We start from the raw sequence: 26,228 nt of genomic DNA on the forward strand, positions 1-26,228 counted from the left end.
TCCAATTTAGGCTCAATCGTGAGCCCAAATGTCAGAACTTGTAACTACCGGATGGCTGACTCAATATCGAGTCCTTTACAACGCATAGATAATGCCAGAAGTTGCAAATAAAACAACGTAAATTCAAAAGGGGCTAACGCTGGGATCAATACACATGCAAGCTACCTTCGAAGTCACACTTTAACTCATCAATGGACAATTGTCTGGCATTTTAGCAATGACTCGACTTTGAAAACGATTAAAAGTCCCATTTTAATAACTAACAGTAGGCAAACTTTAATTTCTAGATTTCCAAACTACCTTGAAATACATACCTAAAAAATTTAAAAATCAAATCAATCTCGTACAAGTAGAACCTGTATACAACCACACTAACAACTTGTCATTTTCCAGTAAGCTTAAAAATAAATCTTCATTAGAGAACCCTAGCAAATCTCAGCCAAAACCAAATAAGGTCCAGAGTATATAACAGACCTATATGAAATTAGCAGCTGTAAAGAGGCAGTAATCAGCAGCAGCAAACCCAGTAGGAAATAATGGAACAGTAACTGTAATGGCAGACCCAATTCCAAACCAAAAAATGATATGCAGCAACCCAAAGAACAATATCAATCAAACAGTGACCCGAACTTCAAATCAAACTTCTACAAACCCAAGTTTAATCCTTTCTAACCCCAAATGAGAAACTACTATTTTTAGAAATTAAAAAAATCAGAAGAGCAATTCAGTGAAAAAGTAATTTTTTTATGTAGTTTTTCTATATTTCTGGATTTTAGCCATCAGTGCCTTCAAAGGCAAGAAAAGCTTCCTTTATAAGCAAGGCACTAGGGCAGCTAAAGGAGGATCAAATTTGCACCTAGACCCTTTTCATATTTTCGTTTTTGCTCAAAAACCCTTAGTTTAAAACATCAGATTTCATATAAGCCCCCACCCTACTTTCCTAGAAGTTTCTGAATTCTGTTACTCAATATTCCCTTCCCCAATTCCCTAGACTACCCCTCGAACCTTGATTATTTACCCTCCCAGCCTAGCAAAACCCAGGTCCAAATGACCCAAGTGAATGGGTCTGAACTAGACCCAATTCAAGTCCTTCCTGGGCTATTTAATCCTTATGAACCCAAATAATGTGAAGAAAACCCAAAAACACACACGTTCAGATTGAGAAACCTAAATGACTAGACACAAAATTAAGACCAAAACAAAAATGAAAATTCAAACTATATGTACTTGAAGACAAGACCCAACTGATAATTAAACACAACTTGAATCTCACATGCAGACATAGGCAGTATAACAAAATGAGAAATTCAAATCAGAAACTAAAAGACAGAGTAGAAGAAGGTAAGAAGATAGCAAAAAAAACATAAGTTAAATAACGAAAGGTAAAGAAGAACAAAATACCTAAAAACCACTCGAACCAGTAAAGAATGGTGACGAATCTTCAAGTCTTCAAATCTCGGCTCAGTTTGAGATTAATCGTGTGTTCTTTATCAAAAACACACGAGTAAAGTCAAAATGGACCTAAAATTTTTAATGGAATCATGATTCGGAAATCTTGGGATTTTAGGTTTCACTTTCTGATCTAATATTCGAGAGGATCGGGCAATATTCAAGGGAAACTAACCCGGGATTTGGGAGGAGGGGATCGTGGAGGTTCCAGGGTGTGATTTTGGTGGCGAACAGAGGCAGCGCCGCCGGGCTAAGGTGGTGAGAGTTAGGGCGGCGGATTAGGGTTTTGGGGGTGTTTTCTGATGAGGGTGATGAACCGAAGGGAATTCTGAGGGGGGTAGGGGTATTCGGACACTTAAATACACCTGGAGCTTCAGTTCTGATCCGTTTGATTAAGGGGAGATCAACGGCTCAGATTACACAATCCAAAACGGCGTCGTTTCAATTAGGGGGGGAGGGGTCGGGTATCAGGGGCGGGTCGTGGGTTGCCTGAACGAGTTTCATGGCAAAATATTTGGGCTTATGGATTTTTAAACAAGAATGGCCCAAGCCTAGGCTTCTTATTCAATTCTTTTCCTTTCTTTCAAATTAGTTTTTTTCTAATTCCTTTTAAATTGAAATTAAAATTAAACATAAACCTAAATTAATTCCTAAATAAATTATCTCATCAAATTAAATTAACTAACTCTAAATAATTATCACAACTATTTAATTCCCAAATTAAAGCAAGCGACTAAATTCAAATGCGCAAAAATAAACTATTTTTGTGGTTTTCCTTTTTATAAAAAAACTTAATTAATTAATTAATCATAAAATGTCAAATTAAATCCTAAATGCAAATGTACGTATTTTGTATTTTTCATTAGTTAAATAAAATAAACATGCACAGACAAATGCAAACATTTAACATAAAATGCCACAAAATTCACAAAATTGCAAATAATGAAAAGAAATTATTTTGTTTTGAAATTGTGGGAGTAATTCGTGTAGGGCAAAAATTACGTGCTCACAACTAGCACATGGGGTCGGTTGTGCTGATACTACACTCTGCACTGTGTGCAAATCTAGGAGCAGCTTTCGAACAGTAGTTTGAGTGCTTACTTCAATCCACCCAGAGACCCAAGGTAGACTGCAGGAGTCCGCAGGCCCTTGCGTCTCCCTCTATCTCTACTTCCTGTTTCATTTTCTTTTATTCAGAAACAGCGCACTGTTATTTCTTCAGACCTTGTATGTAGAAATCTTAGATAGTCTGTGATACTGTGACACCAGGTTTTGGGTATTTGAGGTTTTAAAAGTTGTAATAAATGTAGACTTAAGATATTTAATTGTTGACTTCCGCTTAATTATTTAAACTTCCGTTATTATCATGTTATCACCTTGTGTTTGTTAAAATAAAGCAATATGGAAGCGTAGCAAGTAGTTAAGGTTTGGCTTGCCTAGCTCCCATTAGTAGGTGCCATCACGACCCCCGAGGTTGGGAAATCCGGGTCGTGACAGTCATGTCCGATTTTTGGGCTGGAGCGGCGGGTATTTGGGGCTGGGTTAATTAATATTGAAGGGAAAATTATTGGGCCGAATTGGGGATATTGAAAATGGCCCAATTTCAAAAAATGAAACTCTTCTCCAATTCTTTCTTTTATTCCTAATTTTTCTTTTATTTCCCTCATTTTTTTTAAATTAAAAATCCTAATAATTAAAAATCCACTTATCTAAAAATGTGAAATTAGACTAATTAACTAATTATAAAAATTACAAACATCACTTAATTCTAAATTAAAAGAGAAATATGTGACAAAATGTAAAAATGAAATATTTTTTGTGATTTTTAAATTTTATAAAGAAAATAATTACTGATTAATTCTAAAAATATAAAAACAAATCCTACATGCAATGCATGATATTTTTGGTATTTTTTAATAATTTAAATAAAAATTAAACATGCACAGAAAATGCAAATAATTGAGAAAATTTCTAAAAATAAAAAATAAAAAATTCCTAAAATGGCAAATAATTAACAAAAAACCTATTTTCTTGAGATTTTATAGGAGTAATTCATATAGAGCAAAAAGCGCATGCTCACAGCTGCTCCTCTTTGCTCGGAGACACAAAGGGTTTTCATGCAAAGATAAAATGAGCAGTTACGAGGGATTTTTGCCCGTTTGAAACTCCATGAGAAACATCTTTTGAAAAAGTCAGACCGAACCTTGCTTCGCAGGTTGCCTACATATCCTTGGCTATAAAGGAATCAGGTCACTGTAGTTCTGGAAGTTTTGGTAGCTGGGACTACCGGAAAACTGTGATTTCATTGATGTTTCTGCTTTTTGAGCTCCTTATTACACCAAAATGGAAGATGAAAAGCTAAACTAGCTAAGCCTAATAACTACGAGTTACAAGATTCCCATTTATAACCTTCTAAAGCTTGATCTTGAGTCTTGGATAGTTCTTCCCGCAGACTCTGATCTGAATCTTAATACTCATTAGCTGCAACTGCAGGTTCACTCTTCTTCAGCTTTTCGGATCAAGGCGGGACATGCAAAACTCGTGACTTCAATCAAATTATGAGCAGTCCGCATCTTTTCTCCGCTTCTACATCTTGAGTTCAACTTCTTTTCTTATTTCTTATTTTCTTTATTTGGGTTGAGACTTCTTATTTTGGTCATCTCAAAAATTGTGCCTCACAGTAAAAACTTGTTTAGGCACCAAAGCAAATAAACGAACGAAATTGTTTATCCCAGTTTTCACTAGGAAAATTTCGTGAGTTATTGTAACAAAATCTAAACTATTTCTTTATTGAAAACAATAAAATCAAGATTGTGTATCCTTGGGAGAAAAAGATTAGGGAGTGGAACCCTATATCTATAATCAACCAGGGAGTGGAGACCCTGTGTTTGGAAAAGCGACTAGGGAGTGGAGACCCTATGTCTAAAACTCAACTAGGGAGTAGAGACCCTATGTTGGAAAGGCGACTAGGGAGTGGAGACCCTATATCTAAAATAAATTCAACTAGGGAGTGGAGACTCTATGTTAGAAAAGGCGACTAGGGAGTGGAGACCCTATATTGGAAATGTGACTAGGGAGTGGAGACCCTATGTCTAAAAATAAACTCAACTAGGGAGTGGAGACCCTATGTTGGAAAGGCGACTAAGGCGTTGAGACCCTATGTCTGAAATAAGATCAACTAGGGAGTGGAGACCCTATGTTGGAAAGACAACTAGGGAGTGAAGTCCCTATGTCCGAAATAAAATCAACTAAGGAGTGGAGACCCTATGTTGGAAAGCGACTAGGGAGTGGAGACCCTATGTCTATACTAAAATATCAACCGGGGAGTGGAGACCCTGTGTTTGGAAAAGTGACTAGGGAGTGGAGACCCTATGTTGGGAAGGCGACTAGGGAGTGGAGACCCTATATCTAAAATAAAATCAACTAGGGAGTGGAGATCCTATGTTGGAAAAGGCGACTAGGTAGTGGGGACCCTATATCTAAAATAAATTCAACTAGGGAGTGGAGATCCTATGTTGGAAAAGGCGACTAGGGAGTGAAAACCCTATGTCTAAAAATAAACTCAATTAGGGAGTGGAGACCCTATGTTGGAAAAGCGACTAGGGAGTGGAGACCCTATGTCTAAGATAAAATCAACGAGGGAGTGGAGACCCTATGTTGGAAAAAACGTAACTAGAGATTGGGGACACTAGGCTACCATGTTTTTTTTTTGAATTTTTTCTTCTTATCCATTTTTTCTCTTTTTTTTAACCATAGAATATGTAAATGCGGGAAAGAACTTTGGACCTGCTTGCGCAGTTTCTCTTTGGTTGCACCTGCTTCTTGCAAGGTTGCTTTGGATTGCACCTGTTTGATATTTTCAAATAAAGTACAATTGTTAGTTTGAAATGGTGGTTGGTTTTGTGGCCTTGAATATTTCAATCACTTGATCTCGGTCCTTTCAACTGCAACTGTTTTTTCCCTGAGGACTGATTTCATTTCAAGCCCTGGAGAACCTCTGGTTTTTCCAGACTTTGCCATGACGGTTGGTCGGTGGACCTCAACCTTTTCGACTTTATTTTTCCTTCGTAGGCCATTCCCTTTTGACTTCCTTTTTTTTCTCTCTTTTTTTTCTTCTTTTTTTTTCTTTTTTTTTCTAAAAAAAAACTTCAGAGCATTGGGGGACTTTTGGGTCCTCAAACTTTGTCGCAATGGCTAGTCGCATGGGACTTAACCTTTTCCAACTTTATTTCACCTTCGTAGGCCTTTCATTTCTGGCTTCTTTCTCCCAACTTTAATTACAGATCATTTGGGTACCTTGGCTTTTCAAACTTTTGCTGAGATGGTTGGCCATGTGGGACTCAACCTTTTCAACTTCATTTGCCTTTATAGGCACTTCAATTAGATTTTCTCTTTCCAAGAGTTTTGATTTCGAAGCATCAGCCGTCATGGCCAGTCGAGGCTGACTTATCCCCCTGACGAGGCTGGGTGCCTTTTTGCATATTAACTTGTATCAAATGAGAACCTTGTAAATCAGTCATACCATCCTTTCTTTGCTTAGTTTCGGAACAGAGTTAGATCGAAAGGGATTCAAAGAAAATAAACAATAGAATGGAGAATGAGTTTAAAACAAGAAGTGTCTCTTTCGGGGAAAGGAATGAAGGACTTATCCGGAGTACATGCAGACTTCAATGAATATGACGTGCCTTTTGAACTGGATTCCTGATCTGTGTAAACCATCTGACTCTAAGAAATTCATCACAACGTTTGCCTTAAAATCGAGAAACCTAGCCAGGACTCTGTCGATACCGATGGCTGTGAGAATCCTCTTTTCGATCAGGGGCGCCCTTTGCGGGTTTTCATGAGCTGGCCTCTCTCATTTCTCTTCTCATCATCGCCTTATAGTGCTCTTTGCGAGTTTTCACTAACAAGACTCTCTCATTTCAATTTCTCTGCTTATTGTCGTCTCACTGTGCCCGTGGAGTTTAACCAATAAGACTCTTATTTTATTTCTCTCATTTTATTGTATCAGATCCAAGTAACTCTATCCTTCCATTTTGAACCTCTTTGCCGATTGATCAGAAGGACTTGAATAGGGTTTTGGGTAAAAAGGATTTGGGATTGAGTTACAACTTTGGAACTTTTCGGGCGAAACCATCGCCGAGCCATTATTACATTTGCCCCAGTTTCACTTTTGGTGGAATTTAGATTATTTGTTTTGGTGTGACTGAACCCCAGAGAGAGGCTGCCTACGTATCCTTTCGGAATCAAGTCGAACGTAGTTCAGGAAACTTTATTTTGTTTTTTTATTTATTTTCTTCTTCTTTTTTTTTGTTTTCTCTTTCTTTTTCCTCTTTTTTTTTCATTTTCTTTGTCTTTTCTTCCTTTTTTTTATTCTTCTTTTTCTTCTCTTTTGTTTTCATTTATCATCTCAAAAATTATTTTTTTTCAATAACGCTTTAAAGTTCCAAAGAGGGAAATCAAAGAAGAGTAACTGGTTCAAAAGGGTTTGCAAAGGGTTGATAGTGTTTGGGTAGCGAGAATAAAAGCCTTCATCATCCCAACTGGAGAACATTAATACTATATGGAGGATCAAACACAGTACCTTTTGACTGCATTTGCATTGATAGCTGTTTTTGGGATATTTCCTTCGATGTGTCCCAAGTACAATGCACTCTTTTGACAGTACTCTTGTTGCAATGTATAGATCTTTCCAATCTGGAACCAATTTTCCTTCAGTTGTTCTAAATCTTTGTTTTATTTCCTTAAACGTATCCTCATTGCGATCTAATTCTTGATTCATTACTTCAAGCTCTGACAGCTTTTCAGGATCTGGGCATGAAGTCCACAAGCATGTCATGTTATTGAAATCTGCATTTAACAGAACTGAAAAGAAAAATAAGAAAAGTGACAAGACTAAGAAAAGAGATATTCCTGGACAATGAAATATTAATTTCATTTGATTCTTGATTTATGATTTTTTTATTTTTCTTTTTTCTTTTATTTTTCAATTATGAAGATAGAAGGGTTTACATCAGAAAGTAAGACAATAAGGTAAAACATCCGGATCACACCCTGAGATAATCCGGACGCAGAAAGGATAGCAAGACTGGCTATTAAGACTCTCATTTTATGGGAAACTTTCATGCTTGTCGACCATTTTTTGGCTTTTCTTCTGTCTCGACAGGCCGCAACGACCTTCAGTACCGAATCAAATTCCTCAGCTTCACAAATCATTCCAACTATTGGCCCGATGTTGTGGGCAGGCATAGATTGTTCGTCACATCAGGAGCTTCTTCATCGCGAAAAACGATTCTTTCAGCTTCAATCAAATATTCAACTGTCCTTTTGAGGGTCCAATAGTCCTCCGTATTATGTCTCACTGCTCCATAGTGGTATTCATATCTAGTATCAACTCGGTGCGATTTCGGGGCCACTGGCTGCAATAGATATAGCCTGATTAGCTTTAGTAACAAGCTTGAATATGATTCACCAATAGGAGTGAACTGATTCTTTCTAAAAGGTTCTCTTGGGCGAGGATTGTACTGGGGATCATTTTGTAGAGTATTATATGGAGCTTGGTAAGGATAGGCATTTCTGGGAGGTGGAGCTCGATTTTGTGGATAATGTTGTGGTCGCGGGTAAGGTTGCGCGTTCATCATCGCATAAGGAGGTGGTGCCATGGCATAAGCAACATCTTGAAGGGGATAATAATGTTGAGGGACCTCAGGAGGCATATATGATTAGCCGAATGACCTAGGGGCCCCCCTCGAGCTAGAAGCCATAATGGCTCCTTCTTCTCTCCCGTTTTCATTTATCAAATCCGCTGAACCATTTTGGACATCTGGTGATGTTGCTTTAAAAGCAACATGACTCAAGATTCGACCCGTTTTTAGCCCACTTTCTACCATCTCCCCAATTTTGATAGCCTCAGCAAACGACTTTCCAATAACGGACATTATGTTCTGGAAGTAGTCCGCCTCTTGGGCCTGTAGAAAGACCGTGACCATTTCAATTTCATCCATTGGAGGCTTTACCCTAGCAGTTTGTTCACGCCATTTGACAGCATATTCGCGGAAGCTTTTTGCGATTTTCTTTTTCAAATTGGACAAAGCGTTTCTGTTGGAAGCGATGTCCACATTATACTAGAATTGGCGGACAAAATCTCGGGTCATATTGTCCCACACATGCCAATGGGTAATTTCTTGATTCGTATACCACTTAGAAGCAATTCCGAAGAGGCTTCCCCCAAAATAGGCCATTAGCAGCTCCTCTTTTCCACCAACACCACTCAGCTGGTTACAGTACTGTTTCAGATGAGTGATCAGGTCTCTGTGCCTGTCGTACTTTTCAAATTTGGCGTCTTGAAGCCAGCTGGCAAGTGGACATGGGGAAACATACAGAGGTCAGAGTATGAGACACTCTTTTGGCGACTTAGACCTTGTATGTGTTTTAGGCTTTGTTCGAGGCTCTTCATCTTCCGAGGCATTTCCTCTTGCTCGGGATTTTTAACCACCTTTTCTTGCTCCACCAAGAGATCATATTGCGGAGGTTGAGTGAAAGAACACGTGGTCACATATGTTATTTCTGACTGAAGCTATGGACCCTAAAAGATGAACATTGGAGGCGGTGTCCTTGAAGCCGGTGACTGGGGGCGAACCACAGAAGGCATGCCAGGATCATTGGAGGGTTCCCGCATGGGACGAGTGGGTTGGGTACAGGCGCGTTGGTAATCGCACCTGACCTGGGATCAACTCAGGGAACCCAGGAATTGCACTTGGCGGATCCCTACCATTAGACCAGGCGTCCCACATTTCCAATATGCGAAGACACAACCTCTTATTCTCTTCAGCAGCTGTTGATTCTAGCTGCAAACTAGTCGATGTCGGGCTCTCCTTAGGACCGATGATTGGTAGATTGCTTGTGGAGGCCATCTGTGCCTTAGGATCTTGTGAAGGAGGGGAGGCTAGACTACCAACAAAATCAACCGCCAAACCCTGGCTAATTTGTACACCCAACAACCTTGTTAGTTTCGAAACATTTAATATATAGGAAATCGCACGTTGGGAAGCAATGCACCTGACAGTTAAACGCTTCTACCATATGTTTGAACGATTGCATGTTTCATCCCGACCTTAACCAAGTCTTTCAGTATGTACCTCTTTTCTTTTATTTCTGTCTCTCTTTAATCTCTCTTGATTTTCCCATTTTATTTTTGCCGCTCTCTTTTATTTTTGGCACTCTTTTTTTTTCTTTTTTTCTTTTTCACTCAATTTTTCTTTCTCTTTTTTTCAGTTTATTTTTCACTCAGTTAATTTTATGGCTATGATCGAATCTGATGAGGATTGCCTACGTATCATGGCGCCGCATGAATCAGATCATGCGTAGTACGGGAAGATCGAAAATGAAGTAAATAAACTAACTCTTTTTTTTGTTTGAATTTTTTGAAAGAAATGCGTTAAAAGAAGAAAGGAAATATTTTTTTTTGATATTTTGATTTTTGTTTTGTTTTTTGAAAGAAAGACTTCTAAAAATTCATTTGCTTTTGATTTGAACTTTGGAAATTTTAAATGTAAAAAAGAAAATATTTTTGTTTGAATTTTCATTTGTTTTCTCTTTTTCTAAAAAAGAAAAAAAATATTTTTGGATTTTGGATGTCGCCTCTTAATTTTCGAAAGATGGACTTTTAAGAAAATGTTTTGGATTACTGAGTTTTTTTTTACTTATTTACAAAAGTACTTCTAAAGAAAAGTAAAAACATTTTGGGACTTCAATTTTTTCAAAAATTTGTTTTTTGAAAGAGAGACTTTTAAACAAGGAAAAGAATTTTTTTTATTCCTTTTTTCTAATTTTGTTTTTTTGAATTTTTGAAAAATAAATATTTCAAAATAAAGGAAACTTGTATTTTGGATTTTAATTTTGATTGATTTTTCTTTTATTTCTTTTTTCCATGTAAAAGACTTCAGCATGAAGGAAACTACTTTTTTATTTAGTTTAAAAACTTCTTCTTCTTTTTAAATTTTCTAATGAAAGATTTCTAAAGAAGGAACTAAAGGAAAATATTTTTGGATTTTTTGAAAATTGGGGCCGGAACCGATAAGGTTTGCCTATGTATCTCACATCCGGTGAGAATCAGACCTGCGTAGTTCGGTCAGTTTTGACGGAACAGGGAAACATGACACTTGCATATTTTGGGTTCATGTTGAAATGACTTTTCTTTTTTTCAGAATTCCGGCAGAGTTTCAGAATTTTCTAAATACCTACCTCTCACTTTTTTTGATTTTCTTTTTTCTTTTTTGATTTTCTTTCCCTATTCTAGAAGCTGGTCAACATACAAGCCGAAACAAATAGATGCACAAGTAGCACGTAAGATGCATCAGGATGGTCTTTTTAATTTGGGTACACTTGTCATAGACGGACCCAACCCCTGTGTTGAGTCCCCAAAGTCAGATGCATGTGATGCAAACAAGTATTCCTACTAGGGATTCGGCATGATGATATGTTATTATAGGTTTAAAACTTGGGTGTATTGTTCTAGACCTGGCTTAGCCGAGCAAACAGCCCGAGTCGGGAGGGGGGGGCAGTGTACCGGAAATAAAGAAGTTTCACTAGCTTTGCAACTTGTCCGAACCTCGTTCTAAAATTGGGATATGACTCTAACAGAAAAGAAGTCACACGAAGTGCACACTTCCCAGATGATTTAGAAGACTCAGGGAGAAGAAGGGTTTCGTAACAGTTTATATGCAGTCCAAAAAATATCAAAACGGTAAAAAGCGGTACTTAGCACATTAGGCCCAAACATATAAAAATCAGATAATAAATAAAGCCAAGTATAATAGTTATCCTAAGCTCGAATTCTTGAACCCTGAACCAAAAGTTCTGGGTTCGATCATGATCCCCAGCGGAGTCGCCAGAGCTGTCACACCTCCTTTTTTACCACCCCAGGGGTATATAAGGGAGTTTTTCCAATTAAAGTTATATTATTCGAAATGAGATTATTTATTTAATTTATTTTTTCAGAGTCGTCACTTGGGATAATTATTTTGGTGTCCCAAGTTACCGGTTTATTTTAAAATCCCAAATCGAGGAATTCCAGACTTTATTTTTAAAAGTCTGCGAACTAGAAATTCTAAGTAAGGAATTCTGTTAACCCGGGAGAAGGTGTTAGGCATTCCCGGGCTTCGTGGTTCTAGCACGGTCTCTTTAACTATTATCAATTGGCCTATTAATTTACTACACATTTTAAACCTGTTGTGCATTTTTAACCTTATAACCGCGTTTAATTATTTTAAAATGCGTCTAGGAAGATTCAATGCTATTTAAAATAGGTCTTAAACCACGCTACATGAAATGCACCCGCGGTTCGCGACACGTTTTATTTAACATTGTTGAGAATTGAAATTGGGTCACATGAAATGTACACCCGAGTTTTGTAATTAAAAATCTCAACTACATTACGGGAACCATACCCGTAGCTATGATAAATTATTTAAAACGCGTCCAAAGAAACTACGAAGATTCAATTTTCAATAGCAACATTTGTGAGGGCAATAGATAATTTAATTTATTTATGGCACACCTCAAATCTTTTCTATACGAGTTAACTCTTGACTTAATTTTAAGAAGGCCATGAGTTATGGATTTTGTTTGCGTATGGCACACCTTAATTTATTTCAAAGGGTTTTATTATTCGAAGTTGTTATGATCGGGTTACATGAAATGCACCCCTGAATTTGGGAATTAGGTATTATGACTATGTCACGGGAACCGTACCCATAGTCACGATGAATTAATTATGTGCCTAAAGCAAACTACGGTATTTGTGATTCTATTATCCTAAAATTAGAGATTTTGCATGTGAGGTTCAAATATTATGGTAACATACATGTGGGAATCAACTCGTTCTTTTAATTTAAACAAAAAAAAAAGATTCTATTAAGAAAAAATTGGAAGTAGTTACTTTATCGAACTCTACTGGTTTGTAAACAATCCCGGAATGCATTGCAAATATAGCCTTGCAGTTAAGGTTACAACTTAAAATTCAAAGTCAACTCAATTTTGTATACATTAATCCTCCTTTAGATTGATTCTGTATACATTATTCCTCAGTAAACAATTAAAACCATAAAGAAGAAATAACATAATGAGCACCCCTACCATTTTAACTTTCATTACCACATTTTCCACCCAGCTAGGAGATTAGGGAACAAATATACAATTAATTGCATCTAATTATACATATTACAGTAATAATAATTTCAAAACTTTAGGACAGCTTTAAGCTTATAGCCCTTTAGCTTCAACAAATCACCAACCCTTGTATTTTCTGCTTCAACCAAATGCTCATACTACACACATGTATTTCAAAACCCACATAGCATATCACCACATTAAACATAATTGATTGTGTATATGTGCATATATGCTGGATCTATCAATACCCACCTACTTTTTCTTAACTGTACCATCAATATTGACAAAACACAAAACAAATACAACAAATATAAGAAAATAAACAAAAATAACTAGATATATAAAACAAATCTAAAAAATAAAGAGAGGGAGGAAGAAAGAATACCTTTGCCAAGCAGAAAGGGCACGACTACGAAAAAATATTTGCGCAAGAAATTACCATCAACTTTTGTCGCGTACAAAGAAGCAAAAACCGAAAGGAAACAGCAACCCGTATTAAGGAACACAAACAGCAACGGCAAAATCAGCGAAGCAACATCCACGGCTCCAAAACAGCTTTCATAAACCCAGAAAGCGAAGAAATCAAGCTTCATTTTTAAGAATCGAAATTAGGGAGGAAGGAGCTGAAATTCATGTTCTTTTCTGATTTTAAAGGAAAGAAATCACTCCATTTCTTTTCTATGAACAGATTGGAAAAGAAGAAGCAGAAAACCGACTTTAGAATTCTTTTTTTTAAGTTTCAGTATTGTAGGTTTTGGACTCGATTTTGAAATGCTGAAATTCGTTTTCAGCCCCTTCTTTTCTCTTTTCTTTTTTATTTTGTGATAATTTGTGTATTTGGATGGAATTTAAGGGAGAGAATGAATGTGGAAGAAGTTCTGTTGCTGAAGATGAGAACAGAGAAGAAAGAAAAAGGGAGCAGGGTTTTTTTTTTGCGCTGCTACTTCTATTTTTCAGAGAAGGGTCTATATCGCTTGGTTCTCTCCCCAAATCTCATCCTCTAGGTCTAGATTTTAGAGATTTTAATGAGAGAGGGTAGTGGGTTTGGGGATGATGGGTTCAAGTGTGTTTGGGCTGGGGTTGGATTGGGGAAAATGATATAACGATTTTATATAGTAGGGGAGCCGGGCGGGTCATGTCCATTTTTGGGCTGGGACGGTGGGTATTTGGGGATGGGTTAATTGATTTTGAAGGGAAAATTATTGGGCCGAATTGGGGATATTGAAAATGGCCCAATTTCAAAAAATGAAACTCTTTTCCAATTCTTTCTTTTATTCATAATTTTTCTTTTCTTTCCCTCTTTTTTTTAAATTAAAAATCCTAACTTATCTAAAAATGTGAAATTAGACTAATTAAATAATTATAAAAATTACAAACATCACTTAATTCTAAATTAAAAGAGGAAAATCAATAAACTAAAATTAAAAGATAAAATGTAAAAATGAACTATTTTTTTGTGATTTTCAAATTTTATAAAGCAAATAATTACTGATTAATTCTAAAAATGTAAAAACAAATCTTAAATGCAATGCATGACATTTTTGTTATTTTTTCATAATTTAAATAAAAATTAAACATGCACAAAAAATGCAAATAATTGAGAAAATTTCTAAAAAAAAATTCCTAAAATGGCAAATAATTAACAGAAAACTTATTTTCCTGGGATTTTATAGGAGTACTTCATATAGGGTAAAAATCACATGCTTACATTATTTGTTCACTAAAATTATTTAAAATATTAACTTAACATTATAAAAATATAAAAAAGATATTTTTTGCATGAATAATGTAACTATACATGAATATAGGCTATTATTACAAAAATGTGAAATTAGCCTAAAAATGCAAATATAATTATGAGAAATGAAATGAGTATTTAAAAATATGTATGTTGGTCTAAATAATAAGTTTGGATCATAAATATAATTTGAAGGATAATTATTGAGTATTTATACAATAAAAATGCAGAAGAAAATTATTTTAAGGCTTCTAAAAATCATGAAAAATTATGTAAAATGCTTGTATGGGTTTATAAACTAAATGAGGATGCACATATAATGTTTTGAAAGTATATATGTATGTTTTAAAAAATATGAGGGAAATATTGGGTATCAATAGCTGCCCCTCTTTACCCTAAAATGATATAAGAGTTGTCGGGTAAAGAAAATGATGACCAATTTTGGCCGAATTGAATGTAGGATGATGTGATTTAGGAAAAATGGGGGCCGAACCCTGGTTCCTGAGTTTCCTACATATCCCTAGTGTTACGGGAATCAGGCCATGTGTAGTTATGGATCCAACGGTGAACAAAACAGATGGAGTTATTATAGGAATGGTCGTATGTTTCGGAAAGGGTTCCTTTGGGTAGGACAGTATCGGATGAATTTATGCAAAGTCATTAATATGAATTTGAAACGTTATGGCTATATCAATGAGCAAATACTTGAACGGTCATAGAGTAAGAAGCAGGAATTGATGATGGTCAGTTCGCTTTGAAATAATTGTAGGATGCAAATGTTATGAATGGAAACCGGAGCGAGGATTGCTCCTATTTGAAGAATGGTTACTTCCTGGATTACATGCAAAACTTAAAATACGATGCATGCAAATATATATGGGTTATTGCAAGAATTTAAACATGATGCAAATTCCCTTTGGACCATGAAGGTTGTCTTTGGACGGTGAGGATGATGTCCTTGGACCATGATTTCCTGGGAAATGAATCGTGAGATAAGGGATTCGCATGCCATGAAATGATGTTCTCCGGCCATGAAAATGGTGCCTCTGAACTATGACGCCTTTGAATAATGATGTGCAATATTAAGAGATCCTCAGGCCATGACATGCTGCCTTCCAGCTACGAGAATGATGCCTTCGGAATATGGTGCCTTTGGATAAGATGGCAATGTTTTATCCCATGAGATGCAAAGACATGATGCTGGGTCATATGCGAAGCAAAACAAGACAGAGCTTAGTCTTACATAAGATTCGGGCAGAGCTTAACCACAGGAAAGCAAAAAATAGTGCTAGATTTCAAGTAGCATAGCATTCGGTATTATGAAAGGAAAGGTAGAGCTTAGAGTTATGTAGTTGAGGTAGCAAGACTTAGCCTCATGCAAGAAAGGGAGACAGTGCTTAGTCTCATGCAATTAGGAGACAATGTTTAGTCTCATGCAAAGAAAGGCAATGTTTAGCCTTATGAAGTTTAGGAGGCAGGGCTTAGCCTTATGCAAAATGGGAGATAATGCTTAGTCTCATGCAATTAAAGGAGACAAGTCTTAGTCTCATGCAATGAAAGGCAGTTCTTAGCCTTATGCAATTGAGGAGGCAGGGCTTAGCCTCAAGCAAAAATAGGAGACAATGCTTAGTCTCATGCAGGGAAAAGCAATGCTTAGCCTTATGCAATTGAAAAGGCAGGGCTTAGCCTCATTCAAAATGGGAGACAATGCTTAGTCTTATGCAATTAAAGGAGACAGGGCTTAGTCTCATACAATGGAAGACAGTGCTTAGCTTTATGCAATTAAGGAGGCAGGGCTTAGCCTCATGCAAAATGGGAGACAATGCTTGGTCTCATGCAATTAAAGAAGACATGGCTTAGTCTCATGCAATGGAAGACAGTGCTTAGCCTTATGCAATTGAGGAGGTAGAGCTTAGCCTCATGCAAAATGGGAGACAACGCTTAGTCTCATGCAAGAAAAGGAGACGAGGCTTAGTCTCATGCAATGGAAGACAGTGCTTAGCCTTATACAATTGAGGAGGCAGGGCTTAGCATCATGCAAAATGGGAGACAATGCTTAGTCTCATGCAAGAAAAGGAGACAAAGCTTAGTCTCATGTAAGTAAAGGTAATGCTTAGCCTTATGTAATTGAGGAGGCAGGGCTTAGCCTCATACAAAATGGGAGACAATGCTTAGTCTCATGTAACGAAAGGATAATGAGTGATAGCAGAGTATTTTCTTATCTGGAGACATGTTTACATTTGGCAGCCTTGTTGTTATGAAAATAGTGATTTTGATATGTGTATACTTGAGAATATTCATGTTATGTTCATTGTGCCTGCATTCAAAGAAAAATTATGAGTTTTGTGGGGAAAGTTGGTTCATGCCTTCACCTGCTTGCTTTGCTTTGCTCTGGAGATCCTATTTGAGTTACCGTGGGTAACATCTGGCTGCCATAGAAATACAGTTTTCGAAAAATATGTATGCATTTGATAAACATAGTTATTTAAAAACATAGTACTATACGAAATTGAGTAAACTAGACGAATCAATGACTATTACACTTTTAGAGACATTGTGACTTCCTTGCATTAGAATTTTTAGGGTCCTCCTCAAAATTCTGGCCCAGTTTTATAAGCGATTCTTCGGCCGTTCTGCATATGAAGAAATTGTTTGGACTTGCTCCGGAATTTTGAGGGTCCTCCTTAAAATTCTGCCCCAGTTTCTAACCCTGGGGAAAATGAAGATTTTATTAAGATATGACCGAACCCACAGGGCTGCCTACGTATCCCCTCTTAAATAGGAATCTGGTCAAGCGTAGTTCAGTTTGGTTTCGTTCAAATTGGACTTAGGCTTATTCTCAAAAAATTTCACCTCTCTGACAATTTCCTCAGGTATTATATCTTCTTCTTATATTTCCTCTGAATCACTATCCTTATGTTGTGTTGTCTCATTACATGTCACAGTCGTCGGTTCATCAGGATAAGTAATAATAATGTTATATAGAGAAAATGTAAAGGAAAATAATATTTGATGCGATGTCCGATCACAAATTAATGAGTTTCCTCGATGCTTACTTTGGCTACAACCAAATTAAGATGAACCCATATGAATAGGAAAAAACTTCGTTCGTAACAAGCTTTGGCACATATTGTTATAATGTAATGCCTTTCAGGCTAAAGAACACTGGAGCCACTTACCAGTGGCTTGTAAACAAAATGTTTAAGAAACAAGTAGGGAATGCTATGGAGGTTTACATAGATGATATGCTGGTTAGGTTTTTTAACGCAAGTGATCATCTTAAACACCTGCAATAAACTTTTGTCATCTTAAGGAAGCACACCACGAAGCTTAATCCCGAGAAGTGTGCATTCAGGGTCAGCTCCGGTAAGTTACTGGGATTCCTTTTGTATCAAAGTGGGAGCGAGGTTAACCCCGACAAAATTAAAGCCATCGAAAACATCCTGGACCAACTTTCAAGTGTAAAAGAGGTTCAAAGGCTGACAGGGAGACTGACCATTTCGCGATCTTCGAAAAAATGCCATCATTTCTTTGCACTCCTCAAAAAGAAGAACAACTTCAAATGAATCCCGGAATGTCAATAGGCTTTGAAGGATTTGAAAAGGTATTTGTCAAGTCCTTCATTGCTTTCAAAACTAGAGGAAGGCGAATGAGTACTAATCTACTTGGACATCTTGGAGGTAGCGATAAGTGTCATTTTAGTCTGCGAGGATGAAGGTACACAATCCACTATCTATTATGTTAGTAAAATTTTGACGGGAGCAAAATATTCTACCCACATTCCGGAAAAATTTGCTTTAACCCTTGTAATTGTCGCTAGAAAACTAAGGCTTACCAATGTCACTCAATAGCTATGGTGACCATATTTCCCCTACGGAACATTCTTCATAAACCTGAATTCTCAGGTAGATGGGGCAATCGAAATGAGTGAATTTGACAAAGAATATAAACCTAGGACTGAGATTAAGTCGAAAGCTTTGGCCGACTTTATGGTTGATTTCAGTCTAGGACTTTTACCTTTGGCTACCAAAAAAGCAGTGATGGTGTCAGAATCATCATCGGGTGTTTGGACCTTATTTACGGACAAAGCTTCCAACGTGAAGGGGTCCGAGATTGGCATAGTGCTAGCCATGCCCTCAGGAGAAACCCTAAGGCATGCCATAAAAACTGTTCCTCTAACTAACAATAAAGTAGAGTATGAAGCTTCGGTGTAAGACTCGAGCTGGCCCGTGTATTGGACTCCGAGGTCATAGAAATCAAATGCGACTCCCAATTGGTAGTAAATCCGGTCTACAGGATATTCGAAGTCAAATAGGAACACATGCAACAAATGTAGTGAAAGCAGGGGCTCTGCTCGACCGGTTCAGGGAATGGTAAGTCACACACATCCCGAGGGAAGAGAATGCGGAAGCAGATGTACTAGCCAATCTTGGATCATCCATGGAAATGAAAGGATCGGACTTCGGCACGGTCGTACAACTTATGCATTCTGTATTGAATACGGATAGCTATTACGAGGTAAACACGACCAATATGGTCTAGGACTAGAGAAATAAGTTCATTAACTATCTTGAGCACAGAAAATTTCCTGAAGATCCTAAGGCATCCTGGGTGTTGTACACTAAAGCAGCTCGGTACAGCTTTAAAGAAGGGCAATTGTATAGAAGATCTTTCCAAGGCTCATTGGTCCGATGTTAACTATGTCGTGCGAGAAGTCCATGAAGGGATCTACGAAAATCACTCAGGCGCAGATTCCTTAGTGTTAGAATTAATTAAAGTAGGATACTACTGGCCCCAAATAAAGTAAGACGTCAAGGCCTATGTTAAAAAATGCGATAAATGTCAACGTTATGCACCGTTGGTACATCAACCGGCAGAGCCACTACACTCAATCTTTTTGCCATGGCCATTCATGAAGTGGGGGATGGATATAGTCGATCTGTTACCACCAGCCCCCGGTAAGATAAATTTCTTTCTTTATTTTAACTGACTATTTTTCCAAATAGGTTGAAGCAGGTCCTTATCAGAATATCGGCGAGCGCGAAATGGTTGATTTCTTGTGGGAGAATATAATTTGCAGATTCAAAATACCAATAGAGATAACCTACGATAACGGGCCACAATTAATAGGTGAAAAGGTCACAAATTCCTTGGAAACTTGAAAATACATTGTCACCCTATCATCCGAGCACAAATGATCAAGCAGAATCAACAAACACGGTGATTATACGAAATCTCAAAAAGAGATTGGAAGCAGCTAAATGTAAATGGCCTGAAGAGCTGCCAGGAGTACTATGGACGTACCGGACAACGACCAAGTCAAGAAAGGGGGAAACTCCTTTCTCTCTTGTATATGGATCAGAAGCCTTGATCCTGGTGGAAGTAGGAGAACATACCTTGATATATTTCCGAGCGGACGAAGAAACAAACAATGAGGCAATGTTGGTCAAATTGGAACTGCTTGATTATCGCAGGGACTTGGTGTGTATATGGATGGTAGCCCAAAAGAAGAGAAAGGAAATATATTACAATCGAAGAGCCAACCTCAATTATTTTAAAGCAGGAGACTTGGTTTTAAGGAAAGTAACTCAGAACACCTGGGAGCTCAATGCAGGGAAATAGGTCCAACATAGGAAGGCCCCTACAGGGTACCAGTTATCATCGGGAAAAGGGTCATATAAATTGGAAAATCAAGACGGTAAAGTTGCTGAGCAACTGGAACGTGGCATACCTCAAAAGATACTATAGCTGATGAGCCTCGCATACACTGAAAGTATATGCTGCACTATTTTTCCCTTTGTCCAGCTATTGTTCCAATTAGGTTTTGTGGAAAGGTTTTAAACGAGGTAGAAACGGAAAGCATACTGCGAAGGAATCTTCATCAGCAGAAATAAGACTTTTAAATGACAAGGCACGCAAGTAGATAACCACTACGGAATGGTTAGATAATCTTTTGCTCGGTAGCAAAGTTCCTACCGGGAAGTAAAATTTGTTATCGAACAAAGATTACCCGACCGTTCACAAGTGCAAGCCACTAGGGGATTGTTAGATAATCTTTGTTTCGATAGCATAAATTGCTTAGGGGAAGTGAAGCATGATATTGAACTGAAGATTAACTAACCATTCATTAGTAGAATCCTCGAAAAGGTGCAAAACTTCTAGCGTTCCAATTCACATTCTTCCCATTCAAACACTGGGAGGGATGATATAAGGATACAACAAAAATGATTGCCACATCAACCAGGATACAAACCCGAAAACAAAACTGTATCATCAGGACCGGGGATTGTGCGGCCAGCCCCGTAGAAACCAGTTGTACAAGTTAGCCACAAGTGATGGCAATTTATTTTAGCACAATGAATGTTTACGTACTTTTTTGAAAATGGAAGGAATAAAGTAAAATCCTTTGGTTTTATCTTGTTTCTTGTCCTATCGATGAATTAATTTTACCGTTTGAAAGTTAAACAAGTACTTCAAATGCTAGTGCCATAATGAACATGAGACGCCTTCTTCAAGAACGCCATAAACATAAACATAAGAGGGCCCTCTCTTATGAAATCCTTAAGTTAAATGGTTGATTTCTGAAGAACATTTGCCCGGAATCCAAATACTACTGGGAAAAATACACCCGAAGCCTCACATATCTCAGTGCGGAAAACTTGCAAGAAATATTTAATAAAAAGTACGCAACAAGAAAAACTTGCATGATACTTGACCAAACATAAGCTTATATTCACAATAAACATGTCAAATAACACAAGTACAAAGATATGAAAAAGAAAGGAATGCAAAAACTTAGCTGCTGCATCTTTAAAACCTGGAGGAAGAGAAGCATCTGCACCCCCAAGAGAAGTAGTTGGATCCGCTACTGGTTTAATAGTTTGGCCTTCACCATTTTGGCCTTCAACGTCATTACCTTCCGATTCTTCTTCAATTCCTGGGAACTTGGAACCATAACCAGAAGTGTCGATAGTATCAGGACGGATCGGAAGACCCCTTTGGGCAGTTGACTTCAACTTACGGACCTTAACGATTTTAGCATCGAAGTCAATGACACCCACTTTGGCTCTTCCAAGGTTTTTTTCCTCACGTTGTACATAAAATATGTTTTTTCAACAATGAGGGAAGCTGCTCGGCGCTGAAGTTCTTCTTTAAGTTGGTCAACCTTGGCAAAAAGGTTATCCTGCGGGGATCTAGTGGCCCAGAGGCTGACAACAATGTACAAATAGTAGAGATCTATGACCCTCTAATGCCTCTCCTCTGACCGGGCATACTTCTCCTTGGCAGTAGTAACTTCTTCAGTTTTGGAGTTTAAGTCTGCCTGCAAATTATTCAATCTTTCTGCAGAAGTAGCCTCATGATTGGATGCAGCAAGAACATCATTATGGACTTTGTCATGACCCTAAAACCAACCTAGTTGCGATGGCGCCTATCATGGAACTAGGCCAACCAGAACATTCACAAATAATTCGATATTTCATTAAAAGCTAGATAATAAACTTTTTCATACTGAAATTTTCGTAAAAGAAATTAATTCAAAAACCAAAATGCAGAAATAAAAGCCCGACCTCGGGTGTCACTAATTCACGAGAAAATACTACAACTGTTCTGAAATATAACAAGACAACATAGTTTGAGAGTAGCCAAAAGTACACTAAAAGGAAGATAAAGAAGGAGAAAGAAAGGACTGCGATCGCCAGGTAGTTATCTCGCTATCTCCGGTGAAAGTCTGCGACTGGAATAGTCAACAGCCGCTACCGTGGCCTGAGATACCTGGATCATCACACAAGGTGCGGGGGGTAATGTGATTACACCAACTCAATAAGTAACAAGTCCAAACTATGGACTGATAGGTAGTGACGAACATAACCTCAACAGAAAATAGAAATAAACTATATAGAAAGAGTAGGCATGCTTTCAGTTCAGGAATACAGCTCAAGCAATAAAATAAATACAGATCTAAACAATGTGAGATATAAATCTCAGCTAACCCTATATGCCAATGCACAGAATGTATCAAATGTACCATGCTCCCAGTCTCAAGTGCTCAACCACTCGATATTGCAGATGGCTATCCGGCCCAAAGAAATCCATCCCGGAACATATACAACATTGACTGCAAGTCAACCAGTACCGAGGAACAAGGGTAATCCAACCCAGAGGAGAAATCCATCTCCAGGTGTATATATATACACGCACACTCAACCACTCGGTACCGCATATGGCCATCTGGCCAAGGGAAATCCATCCCAGAACATACTCATCGCTGACTATAAGTCACTCGGTACCAAGGTAAAGGGTAATTCAACCCTAGGGAGAAATCTATCTCCAGATATCAATACTTCGGACAAATCCATGTCCAGGGAAATCCATCCCTCAAAATATCATATGCGCTCACTAGGGGTGTGTTATAGACTCCAGAGGGGCTCCTACAGCCCAAGCGCTATCATAATCATCAACATAACCATTGCGGCATGCAGCCTGATCCCATAACTATCACTCATAATCAGGCTCTCAGTCTCACTCAGTCATCACTCTCCAATCGCATACATACGGGCTCACAATGCCATGAAAACTAGCCCGAAACAATGATATGATGTGCCAAATATTAACAACTGAGAATGAGATATGATATGATATGCATGAATAAGACTAAGTACAGAATATCACTAAATCTAATTAAATGACAGCAAGAAATGACCACTCGGTCTCAATAGTATCACCGTAAAGCCCTAACAGGATATCTAGCATGATTTACAGCACATTTACTTAATCACATGATAGAAACAAGGATATCAACAAGAAAGAGCCACTAAGCGGTGCCATGGAATGAACCAGGCCACAATTGTCACGGTGCACGCCCGCACGCCCATCACTTGGCATGTGCATCACCTCAATACAATCATATAGCATATAATTCGGGGGGTTGAACCCTCATAACCAAGTTTGGAAGCGTTAATTACCTCACACCAAGCCAAATTCTATTACTTTATGCCCTTGCCTTGGCAATCGGCCTCTAAATGTCCCGAATCTAACCAAAAGCAATACAATGCAATCAATATAGGCCAAGGAATCAATTCCACACAAAAAACTATCAATTTAGATCAAAATCCCGAAATTCACACAAATTCGGCCCTGGGGCCCATGTCCCGGGATCCAACAAAAATCACAAAACTAGAAAGTCGTTTTACTCATGAGTCAATACATACAAGATTTATCAAAATCCGACTCCATTTGACCCCTCAAATCCTCAATCAAACTCTCCAAAATCCCAAGCCCTAACCCCTCATTTTCACCCTTAAACACCATTAATTACAAGATTAAACCACGGGAAATTACCATAAACACGAGTATTAGGGTTCAAATTACTCACCTCAATGAAAACCCCATTTAATCCCTCTTCAAATTTCTACCAAAATCTCTAAATCTGGATAAAAATGGTAAAGAATGACCCAAAATTCGTGAAGTTCCCCTTTTATACATTCTGCCCAGCACTTCCGCATCTACGGTCCTCATGTCGCTTCTGCGATGCTGCACCCGCGGAAAATCCATCGCTGATTCGGTTCTCACTTAAATCTCAGGATCTACTTCTGCGGTAAAATTCCGCACCTGCGGTCTCGCAGGTGCAGTCCACTATTCGCGCCTGCGACTCCTGCCCTCCTCAGCTATGGCTGCTTCTATAGCTACTCTTCTGCTTCTGCGAACCCGCACTTATGGTCACCACTCTGCAGGTGCGGTTATGACAGTTGAGTGGAATCTTCAGCATTCCTCAAATTCCAACCTTGTTCCGTCAACTACGTGAAATCAACCCGAGGCCCTCGGGACCTCTACCAAAAATACCAACAAGTCACATATCAACATATGAACTTAATCGAACCTTCGGAACACTCAAAACAGCATCAAAACACCAAATTACCCTCAGATTCAAGCCTAAGAACTTCTAAACTTCCAAATTTCGTAAACAATGCCAAAATATACCAAACCTCATTCGAATGACATGAAATTTTGCACACATGTCACAAATGATACTTAGAACCTGCTCCAACTTCCGGAATTCCATTTCGGCCTCGATATCAAAATTTCCACTACCAATCGAATATCGCTAAATTTCCAATTTTGCCAATTCAAGCCTAATTTTACTACGGACCTCCAAATCACATTTCGGACGCGCTCCCAAGTCTAAAATTACCTAACACAGCTAATCGAACCATCAGGATTCATATCTAAGATCGTTTACATATAAGTCAACATCCAGTTGACTTTTCCAACTTAAACTTCTAACTAGGAGACTAAGTGTCTCATTCCACACCGAAACCACTCGAACCCGAATCAACCAACACGATACGATGAAATACAGCTAAAGAACACATAGAGAAGTAGAAATGGGGGAAACGGGGCTATGACTCACGAAACGACCGGCCGGGTCGTTATAGACTTCAACCCATTTGGCCCTAGCCTCTTCAAATTACACCCTTAACTAGGCGGTCTCCTGGCTAAAGTTCACTACTTCTTGCTCGCTTTACTGCAATCGAGCCTCCAACCCCATGGCCTCAGCAGCTCGTGCTTCCAATTCTGAGAGGCGAGCAACAGTCTAGTCTCGCTCAACCAAAAGTTGATCTCGCTCAGAGGTAAATTCCTCCTTTTCAAGAATCATCCTTTGAAGGCCCTTGAAAGCAAGGAAGTTGGCCTGCAAAACAAAAATGCAAACTCAAAACCTTGTCATAACAAAGATAGAAGAAACAATAGACTAAACAAAGACCATACCGCCGTTGTGTTGTGCATGAAATTGTTCAATAAACATTCTCCCAAGAGAGTTTATATTTTATTCCTATCCTTTTTTGAAGCCAAAGGCTTCAGATAATTATCAAGTTACACCGGTCGGGATAACACATGGAATTCGGTAGAAACCGATAGGATGACGCTGCTCCCCGTTTGGGGATCTTCATAGGGGGAAGCATAATTTTGCCCCAAATTCCCATGAACTGGGGATTGGGAAGATGGACATCCTCCTCTCAGGCAATTACGACTAGTGGAGATGGTATAGTAGTTGCTAGTAGCGGGGGCAGAGTTGGTGAAGAAGGAGAATGAAGCTGATGGAGTTGTAGGATGAGAAGCGGCTGCGGCATATGCAGTGCTGGTTGTTGGTTGCTCATCAACCAAAGACGGAAAGGACTTGGTACTCAGCCTCACGCTATAGGACACGACAACTGGGACTCAAAAGCAAGAGTTAGCATTTTCCCCATATCATACTCCCCCTAGAGTGCCGAGGCATCATCCTCGATTGGTGTAACTAGCTCAACAGATTGAGCTGATGAAGGTCGTTGTATTCTATATAGAGAAGCCCCTTCATCACTGGCTTCTCCATCAGTGTCGATCACCACGATGTCTATGGCCGGCTCGGGCGTGGTGCTCATTACTAAAACATCTGAAGACGTCTCAAGCGCGGCACTCTTTGCCTTTTTATTTTTTTCCCCCGAATGTGGAAGAACATCTCCTTTTTTGTTGCTTGTTCTCCAGCCAGGGACTCCAAGAAGAAGCACTTGCACCAAAAGCAGACCCGGAGACACTTGTTTGGGTAAAAGCCTCATGCAGCAACCTCACCGCGTCAGAAGGATTAGCCAAAATGTCTTCCTCGGGAACGACAACTGAGCCCTAGAGTAGACCTGAATACCACAAAAGAAAAAGGTTAATAAGTTTTCTTATACAAAAGGTAGAAACAAGATGAGTTCGACTTACCATGATTTTTGGCCTTCCACCCATATTTAAGGGTCAGTTCCTTCCATATACGGATCTCGAGTGTAGTGACATTCAAAATATTTTTGACCCACTGGTCCTAGTCTTTGACTCTCGGTGGAGTCCACCAAGTTGT

At 38.4% G+C, this 26,228-nt stretch overlaps 1 protein-coding gene across 3 annotated transcripts in view; it reads right to left on the bottom strand.

The window, feature by feature from the left end:
* Window positions 1-13,697, bottom strand: part of LOC138882126 (uncharacterized) — a 31,544-nt gene extending 17,847 nt beyond the window's left edge. For 2 of the 3 annotated variants that reach the window (XR_011403618.1, XM_070162503.1), the window contains exon 1: window positions 13,007-13,697. The gene's annotated coding sequence lies outside the window, so the exon portion shown is untranslated. Of the gene's footprint in view, window positions 1-12,468; window positions 12,888-13,006 lie in introns of those variants that run through there. The other variant, XR_011403617.1, reaches the window with a different exon arrangement.
* Between the last annotated feature and the right edge of the window lie 12,531 nt (window positions 13,698-26,228).

The sequence above is a fragment of the Nicotiana sylvestris genome, chromosome 11 (genome assembly GCF_000393655.2).
Source record: "Nicotiana sylvestris chromosome 11, ASM39365v2, whole genome shotgun sequence".
Classification (NCBI taxonomy): Eukaryota; Viridiplantae; Streptophyta; class Magnoliopsida; order Solanales; family Solanaceae; genus Nicotiana; species Nicotiana sylvestris.